Consider the following 10261-nt stretch of genomic DNA (forward strand, 5'->3'; position numbering starts at 1 on the left):
CTTTACTTGGCTGGATGTGCAAGGGGATATCTCCTCCAAACACTGTGCATGCTGAGTTAGGGAAAGTCTATGTTTATATACTGTACTTTACATACATATTCATATTGATTTTTCCAAAATAAACATAAATATGATAATTTCCCCAAAATCATGAGCACATTTTCCTTCCCCGTTATGCATGCTTTCTTCTGTCCTAGGGGTCTTTTTGGTGATCCTTACCGGTGGGTGACCCCAGTGCTGACTGACACCAAGTGAGACTGGCAGAACACTGGGGCTGGTGGACTTCCAGTTCTCCTTCTTACACAATGGGCATTGTGAAGTTCCACAGGGCAGTGGATTTTGAAGAATATGCATTGTGTTAGCTCACTGGGTGTAGAGAATTTATCATCTGGTAACAGCAGTACATCCCTTGGCGACATCAGTTACCTGGGAGAAAACACTATCCAGCACCAGGTAACATCACAATGGGCCATCCTCACCCAGTGCTCTCTTCAGGAGCACTGTGGCCCAAGAACACGTGTCTGGGGTTACTGTAGTGCCACTGCCAACTCCACCCCTCTGCTTCTTACCGATGTTTCATACCTGCCACCGAGGCCCCATCCCTGTGTTTCAAAGCCCCATCAGATCTCTATGGCCGGGGTAGACATTTCCAGGCATATCTGGCAACTCACACCTCCCTGAAAAGCTACAAGACAAAGCCAGCAAAATGTCTATGAGACTGACAGCTGCTGGTGGCACTCACACAAGAACTTCATCAAGCTTCATCCACTTGCAGCTTCTCAGGGCACCCAGGCAGTGACAACTGTGGAAATGTGAAGAGCCCACCAAAGGCTGAGTCTCTCTTCCTCTGCCTTACCTCAGGTAATTCTCTCCAGACTAAGTGGGAATTCACGTTTAGCAGCTTCCAAACAGGTGGATATGACAATTTGTGTGCAAATGGGTGAATCAATTTTATTTCAAAATAAAAATATCTCTGCTCCTTGCTTCAAACTTTGAAATGTTATTGTGATTTGTTTATTCAGTTTTCATAGAGGTTTTGAGATACTCAGAATGTCCCGGAAGGCTTCTAAACTCCGCCTAGAGAACAACAGTGTAATATGATCTATATAGATTACCTACCATATCACATAGCCATCGTCCTTGCTCACACAGGATGGGGTGGGGAGCAGATTGCTTTCCAGAGGTTAAAGCTGTTCCATTTATAAGCAAGTACAGTGTCCTACAGGGGTTTACTATTACAGGCCTCTTTCTATTTATATGTTCCCAGAATCTTAGTTTCCATGAGACTTTCAATACAAGTTGCCTCATGCCATTAAGAAAATGCAGACTTTTTGATGCATTACATTACCAAAAGCCATCCTCTAATTTTTTTGTATATTTATAACTTGCTATATGTGCAACATGGCCCCAAAGAAAATAAAAGAATGGAAACAAATGAAGTAAAAGAAGTATGTAATACAAAGAAGTATGTACTATCAATGATTACTCTTCCCTTGCCCCGAGTACTCTGTAAACCACGTAAAAAAAATCACATCAAGAAATGCATTCTTACCAAAAATCAAAGAAATACTTTAGGCTGCAAGAAAGAAGAACAGCTCATAAAAGGGGATACACAGATGGTAGAATTTGAAGTCATGGTGGCTTTGGTGGCCCTGTGAGCTAAGAGGAGCAGGTACCGTTTTCCTGTTTCCAGGTTTCTTTAGGCTCTGTTGCAGAAAAAACTGGAACACAATTTAGATCAGATTAGAACAGAAGGATTTTATCACTACAGCTATAGGAGAAAACAGGATGGCAGAGTGACCATTGCTGCTGATAAGAACTCTGTCTGAAGGAGAAAGACACAGAGCTGATAACACCCGACATGCAGGTTATACAACTCCCTCTTTGTCAAAACTGTGTCAGATAAGCAGGATCTGGTAGGTTAAAACAGAGATTTAATTCCTTCAGATAAGTAGGGTTTATGCAGTACATCTGTTTACAAATTATCTACTCCTCTTATGAATAATCCACTCCTTTGTAAATAAACTCTGCTGACTGGCAAGACGCTTAGCTGCAAATGTGTCTTAAGTAAGGAGACTGGTAGAGGCCTATGAGACATTAACTATTTTGCTTCCACAACACTGGATGAATTTCTTTTTTCCTACTTTCTAAAGCCAGGCAAATCAGAGAATGTAAAATGAAGTCATTTTAGCTATACATACTACACCAGCAACCCTGAAGCCTGCAACATGAACAAAATGTAGGCAGGAAGCTAAGAAACAGAATACTCCATTTGTGCATCAACTGATATTGAAAAAAATATAAATGTTTTAGCTAAATCACAATATTGCCCATAGATTTAATGATTTCTATTTTTGTGAAAGGATAATTTCTATTATTGTGAAAGGATGTGTTTATCTAGTAAAAACATGGACACTAAAGGATGTAAAACAGTTTATTGTGAATTTTTCCCCTCTCTTCTATGACAAAGAAGAAAGAGAAATGAGATTGGAATTTAAATGAGAAAAAAACAAACTGTGAAATAGTAATACATTACAGAAATTCAAATAAATTTGGGTTTTTGCTTGTTTGTTTTTTTTTTTTTTACTTTGGTAAGGGAGACTTACAAGGATAATTTGAACTGTTAGTAGATAAAATCTGGAAACTTTTCAAAGATTAAAGTTAGAATAATTTGATAGTTTCTCTGGAGAAAACTAATCGTGCTCATGGTTTAGGCTTCCTTCAGTAAAAATACAGTGTTTTCTGGCTTTACCAGAATCATCTTTCATCACTCCAGCCAGTGGAGCCAGCAAGGGGAAGAAAAATTAATTTCCCAGACAGTTGTATTATGTCACACTTGTTACTGACTTCTACAAGACAAACAGTAAGCCATGCTAATTTTTAACTTCATCAGAGTAGCAAAAGCTTATCTAGATAGACAGAAGAGGTCCCTAGTTTTCCCAATACATGCTTTGTGGTCAACTTCACCAACTCAAGCCTGCAATCCATTTCTGTTTTCTTAAGCTGTTTCAATTTTTTTCATTTTGTGTTTGGCCCTAACAGCTAACAAATTTCTTTCTCTTGGAAGAAACGTGTCCCATGATGTTCTTGATCTGACATTATTTGTCCACATTAAACTAACCTGAAAAAAATTTTCTATCAAAATTATAACAACTGGTATAAATTCAGAATTCACAAAATGAAAACCCATTTATGATGCTTATTGCAGATACAGATAAAGCAAGTCTGACCTTGCCTTATGTCCTGGTCTCAGCCAGGGTATAGTTAATTAATTTCCTCTCAGCAGCTGCTGAAATGCTGTGTTTTGATTCCAGACTGAGGATGATGTTGATAACACACGATGTTTTGGGTTTACTAAGACATGTTTATCCTGAGTCAAGGACTTATTTTTCCTTGTCTCATGCTCTGTCTCTGAGGATATACACAAAAGAAACTGGGAGGGAGCACAGCTGGGACAGGTGGTCCAAAGTCCCCAAAGGGACATTCCACACCATAGGATATCAGGCCCAGTGTGTAAACTGGGGGAGTTGCCCAGAAGGGGGAGAGATGATCAGGGCTCAGGAACAGGATCTGGCATCAGTCAGTGGGTTGTGAGTGATTGATTTGTGCATCACTTGTTTTTTTCCCTTTTTATTATCATGACTATATACCATTATTACTGCATTTTGCTTTATTTTTTCTTATTAAATCATTCTTGTCTCAGCATACAAGTTTTACTTTGAGTCTCCTCCCCAGGAGGAGGGGTGGAGGTGCGAGGGGACATTGAGCAAGGGGCAGCCTGTGGGTCAGGGGTCGTGGCTGCTCGCGCTCCCATCCGTGCCCTGGCAGTAGGGTCAGCAGAGAGCGGGCGCTGGGACCCGCTGGGCTGAAAGCACAGCAGCTGGGAGAAAGAGGAGCATGTGGAGATGGAAGAAGAACAGGAGGAGCAAAGGGGACCTTAGGGTGATTTGCTCCAAGTTGAAAGGGTCTGAACAGGCCTTTGGTCCTTGGTAGGGTCCACCATAATTTTTCTCCTGAGTGTAAAATAAATTAGTAGCTGATCTTCTCAGTCAAACTAGGTCCTGTGCATCTGCAGGCCTCATGCACAAAGTACAGTATGCTGTAGGGGCCCCCAAATGAAGCAAGCCAACTTTTCAACTGAATGGCGTAGATAGACACCGTGCTAGACTATCATTAGGAATATGTTACTTTGAAACACAGTCAAAGTACACGATTCTAACCTGAAATGTTAGAATTATTTATGAGTACTTAATTCCTGGAAGCTTCATTTCTGTTTTCTTCCATTTTCCCAATTGTATTTCAGAAAACTATAGGGGCTTGAAGGGTTTTCAAATTAATCCATATTTTAAAAATGTGGAATGCCATTAGTTTGTTTTGGTGCTGTAAAAAACACATACATTACAGCAAGGCCAAAAACTTGTACAGAGTAATTGATATATTGCAGTGATAATTGCAATATAAAAACCTTGTACAGAGTAATTGATATATTGCCTACTCCTATAGAAAAGCCTCCATGCAGTGCCTAACCTCGGGCACTTGGGGGTGTCTTCTGACAAAATACGTCTTCGACTTTCTACAGCACAATTAAAATGTGCCAGCAGTAGCTCTCTACAGTAAGGATCATTGATGTCACATGAGAGTTTCCTCTGATTCTATCAAGTAAACAGTCCCTGAATCCAGCTACATCTGGCCTCTTGTTTCCACACTAGATTGCCACTGATGTGCTGAGGATGTATCTGATCAGCAGGGGATGTCCCAGCATATTTCTCATGGGGCATGGGATCAGGGGCCTTCCCTGCATGTTGCTTTTTCCTTCAGAAAGCCCTGACAGCAGTACTTCTGGCTTTGTATGTGTCCCCTGTAAAAGAGCTTAGCACATACTAGACCTATTTTTCTTCATGGATCATCCAGCCCTTATGCAGTTTCCCATTCTTGTATCTTCCTTTGTTGTAGGACAGGCCAAACACACCCGGGGGTGGCTGGGCACCGCAACGGCTCCCCAGGAAGGTGGTCACAGCCTGTCAGAGCTCAAAAAGTGTTTGGACAATGCTGTCAGGCACATGGTGTGACTCATGTGGCGTCCTGTGCAGGGCTGAGAGCTGGACTGAATGATCCTTCTGCGTCCTTCCAACTTGGTGTATTCTTTGATTCTGTGATCTGGTAGCCCAGCTGTCTGACAGGTGTGTGCTCCTGTGTTCCTGTCCTCAAAGGACTCTGGCTGCATACTTGTGAATTTATTGTCATTAGTTAACTCTATGACACAAGTTAGTGCCCCTTCATTTTTGTTAGTGTTTCTTTTAAGACTGATATAATGAGGTACTTGTTCAAGAGCAACAAAACCCAAGGAAAAATATAATTAGACCTAAGTGGAATATTCTTCCAGCCACAAACCAACTGAAAACAAATAATTTCAAATCTAACTTCATCTATGCTATTAATTTAAACAACTTAAAAAAACATTTCTTCTGTTTCCCTGAAAAGGTGAATTCCTTTTAATTTCCGCATTACTTAAAATTAATGTTCCTTCTGTGTCACGTGTACCAGGTGCATTTTCTTTAAGAAATTGTTGGTTTGTAGGTACCTGCTGAAATACTGGGTAATTTTCTCAGTTTACATTTTGCTCTGCTTTTTTATGAGATGTTACTGCTGTCCTTTATTTTTGTCTCGGGCCTTAAATGTCATATCTACACTAAAGCCTTCATACTGTTAAAAAATAGACTCATATTTATAATCAAGTAAAGTTTTAATTCCATAATTTCTTCCTCTACAGAAAATAGTTTTGAATCTGTGTTCTTCCCAATGCATTCAAATACTTGAAAGTCAGAGTAATATCTTGATTTAACTAGCAATCTATTTAAAAAGCCTATGTTTTCAAACTTGCAGAAGATTTAAATTGCCACTGTCAGTAGCAAAGGGTCTTGAGGAGGGGCAGGGGAAAGGGAAAGAAAAAAAAAGAAGGAAAAAAAAGAAAGAAGGGTTTGTCAATACTAGGTGGCAAGATAAAACCATAAATACACAGAAATTCTTTGCTGTTTACACCTCATACCTCCAGGACCTCCCAGCATGGCTCAGCCTGTCTGGTAACAACTCCCACTGCATTTACAGGGACGTCACTGCTGAGCTCAATGTAACAGTAGTTGGTGAGGGGTTTTGTCATGTATGTCATGAAATAGAGACTTGGCTTGAAGGATATAAGAAGATACCTATGTCACGGATATAACTTCTAGCCTATAGCAAAATCTGCTGAATGCAATATACCAACAGCAGATGAAAGAAAACATGATGCATTTAATGGTAAAATGAAAGACAGGAACATTACATAGATATTAGTTTGGAAAGGGCAGAACTGTCCTTCTTTACATTTTCTTTATCTTTATATGAGTATATCATAAATTCTCCTGTGGTTAAAAAAGGGTCAAGGACATGATCTGATGGCCAAACCTTTCCATGCAAAGGAGGACCATTTATAATTTAAGGTGTAGGAGAAAATACTGCTACACATATTTAAATCCATCTTCCAAAGTAAGTACGTCCTTTGCATGAGTAGCATGCAAAGGACACAAGATTGAGATACAGACTTCCTTGAGCAAATGAATTTGTATAAAAAAAAAAAAAAGAAAAGAAATCTCAGGCTATTTTAGGAGATCAGAAAAGTCATGAAAAACAGCTGTGAAAGGCAGTCCAGGATGGTCACAACAAGATCTCAAAGTAACTAGTATAAAATCAATCTGAAATTGTGATGCATTCAGTTAATTTGACTTATACTGCAAAAGCTTTCCTAAGTCTCTCTTGGCTTGGAGGCTGGCCAGGTCACCAAGGCCACCATGTACCCACACTGAGAGGACGTTGTCTGTGCATATCCAAAGGACAAGGAAAACAGCACTATGCTTCTTGTGCTGTGGTTTTCTGAAAGCAAGATTTACCAGATGGGAAACAGGAGGATGTATCAGCTTGCTCATGTGATAAAAAGCAGACAGTTATGAAATGGGACAACCTTGTAAAAGCCAAGTGGGACATTGGGAAGCTGTGGAGATGCCAGAGTATGTGCCCTGCACAGAAGTTAAATTATTGCCCAAGATCACTGGAGGTGTTTATCTACTAACCTTTAAAAAGGCTTTAGATTTTAAAGACAAAACTTGTCAGAAAATTTTATAGGGTAATTGATATATTGCATATATGCAATATTCCTTGCTGAAGCAGGAAGGAGTCTGAGACTTTTCTTCATTAGCCCTGTGTAAGAGGGAGGGTGAATTAATGTGGCACCTGCCCAGAGCTGCAGTGAGACAGAATTGCTGCTCCATGGGATGTTTCCTGCAGTGAGGGGCTCTTGTTGTAACCAAGACAAAGCAAATGCAGGATCTAGTCCTATCAGAAAATCCAAGCTCTCAGAGCCATGAAGAAGAGCTATGCCATATTAAAAAAAAGAGAGAACCCCCAGCCATTTAGTAATTTGTATCCTGACTGTATTGTCCCAATAGAAAAGCATCTACGAATTATTTGAGGGGTGGATTGTTCACCAGTGGAAAGAAAACAAGAAAAATCTTGAATTCCAGAGTGGAGGAAGTTCTCAAGAGTACTCAATGAATATTCCTGCCAAGCGTTTTTCCCCCCAGGCAGACAAATGTGACACACTGAAAAATGTTTATAAGCTTGCAGCATTTCCCAGTACATCAGATCTCAGATGTTAGAGAAAAAATAATCAAGAAAGATGAGTATCCACATTCAGTTGCTATGAACAGATCAGCCTTTTCTGCCTTAGATGTCTGCCAATACTGAGGGATGGGAGGGAAGGGAGGGATGGGAGGGAAGGGAGGGAAGGGAGGGATGGAGGGATGGAGGGAGGGAAGGGAGGGATGGAAGGAAGGAAGGAAGTGTCGGAAGGAAGGAAGTGTCGGAAGTGTCGGAAGTGTCGGAAGTGTCGGAAGGAAGGAAGGAAGGAAGGAAGGAAGGAAGGAAGGAAGGAAGGAAGGAAGGAAGGAAGGAAGGAAGGAAGGAAGGAAGGAAGGAAGGAAGGAAGGAAAACATTGAAAAAAGCTTTAATTAAGAAAGGAAGAATCTTGTATGACAAAATAAAGGTGATCATTGTGCTTTGGCAATGTGGCAGACTTCAAAAGTAAGCAGAAAATTGTAAAAACATTAGTGTTGTTTCTGTACTCAGGTAGAATGAAGCTCTCTCCTGATAGAGAATTAAGACATCCTCCAGTCTATGGGGTGCTTTACAACAACTGCCACCAACTCAACTGCAAAGATACTCTGTGCTGGAAAACTGTAACCTGGGGCTTCATTCTGGGCCAGGGAGTTGCTGTTTCTCTAATGTGTGGGCAGGAAGGTGTTTCTAGTGGAATCAGCTGCAGCTTTGCTCTGACACAGAAAAATTGACTATGCTAACACTAATATGCTCAGACGATAAACAGTTTGTTCCGTTTCTTGTTGTAGGTACTTAGGAGACAAAGAAAGCATTTTGTACACACAGCACGATCAGTTAGTCTAGAGAAATGCTATTGTTCTCACAAGCCTGAGAGTGCTTAGACAACTATGTTTGTGTTCTTGCACCCTTTGTACCCACACAATATTTCCTGCTTTTGCAATGTAACAGAAGTATGGGGAAGTATTGGGAACCTGACACTTATTACCTCCAAAGTCATTAGAATTTCAATGCTAAAAAGGTGAGATGATAAAAAGTGGAAAAACTTGAAAAGTCTGTTCTCTAAAGAAGCTTTTTTCCCCCCAGCAAATGTTACAAATAATTAGGAAATATAACATATTGAAATGAAAGGTAGTTGGCTAACCTTATCCTTCTCAGTTCTTGCTCCCCCTCCATCCAGCAAACAGAAGAGCAACTTTCCATGACTCAGCCAGGAACAAAAAGAAGGATCATGCATAGCACCACACTGCACAGAAGTATTTCTTAGTTTCATTTTCTCCAGACTCTTTTATTTATTTACTTGTCAGCAATGAGACAAATGGGAGCAGAGAAGTCAGTCTTGCAGCAATAATAGTACATCTCATATCAAATAACCACTGATCGTGGTAAAAAGCTGCTAACCAAACAGGTACCTATAGAAAAAGACCGGTAAATTACTATACCAGAGACCACGCTAAGTTTCTGAGCAGAAAACAAAAAAGGATGAAGATGTGTTTGATGACAAGTGTGGAAGGGAGCCCCTGGCTGTCCCAGCGTTGGCAGTGCCTCCCGCAGAGTCCAGAGCACCACCCCAAGGGCAGCTCCTGCCATCCCAGCACAGCACAGCCTGCAGAAATGTGCCTTCTGCAGGTTTTATTCCCCCTCACACTATTTTCATGTCCAGCCACACAACTCAGTTGAAAATGAAAATAGATGATATAACTAATATTAGCTAGGCAAGTTTTAAGAGTGTGAATTTTTCTTCGTGCTTGCTTGTAAAATTGCAAACTTCACCTTTCTAGGGTTTGTTCCATCTTCCAGTCTGATGCCTTTTCTGCAAGTTAGAGGGTTTCGCTGGGCCCTTTGTAATAGTTTTTTTCCCCCCCTTAGGAGAATTAACACCTTTACCCCTTTTAGAGATTTCCAATGTGAACGATGGTAGTTCTCTGAAAGCCAATTCTGAAATCTGTCCTAGTTTTTTCTTTTGCTGCCTCTAGGTATCTTGGCAGACCTTATATGTTGGAAACAGAGGTGTGTGCTCCAAGAGCATGAAGGGCTTGTCTCTGCCCCAGCTGATCCCTGGGGAGGACAAGGAGCAAAGCCACCTACATACCAGATCAAAACAGAGGAAATAGAAGTAACACAGATTTTCTCTTTATGCAATAATTCCTATACTGTTCGAAAGTAATGAGTCAGCTAAGTTACCTAATATTATAGTGTTCTCTCTCAAAATGTAGATTTTAATGTCATTGACCTATGGTGTGCTGGACATTACTCAGCTGAATTCAGAACACAGTAGAAACATCACCACAGCTGTGACTTCTAGTTAATATTGGTAATGTGCTCTTACACAAAACTACTGTTCCTGTTTTCAGACATATCTAACAGTATGTAGCAGGAGTAGGACACATCCTAAAATGTTCCTTACAAATTATTGTAAGTTTTGGATAGTTCTTAATTTCAGGACAGGTAGAAAACGCAAGAGGTATTGAGGTTGAAACTGGATGGTCTTGGACAATCCTCACAACCCAAACCAGTCTATGATCCTATGAAAAGAAAAAAATAGACATGCAACTGAAAGAAAATAAGTTGTTCAGGTACTTCTGCCAGGTGATGTATTTACTTTGTCTTTTTCAC

The sequence above is a fragment of the Ammospiza nelsoni genome, chromosome Z (genome assembly GCF_027579445.1).
Source record: "Ammospiza nelsoni isolate bAmmNel1 chromosome Z, bAmmNel1.pri, whole genome shotgun sequence".
NCBI classification, from domain to species: domain Eukaryota; kingdom Metazoa; phylum Chordata; class Aves; order Passeriformes; family Passerellidae; genus Ammospiza; species Ammospiza nelsoni.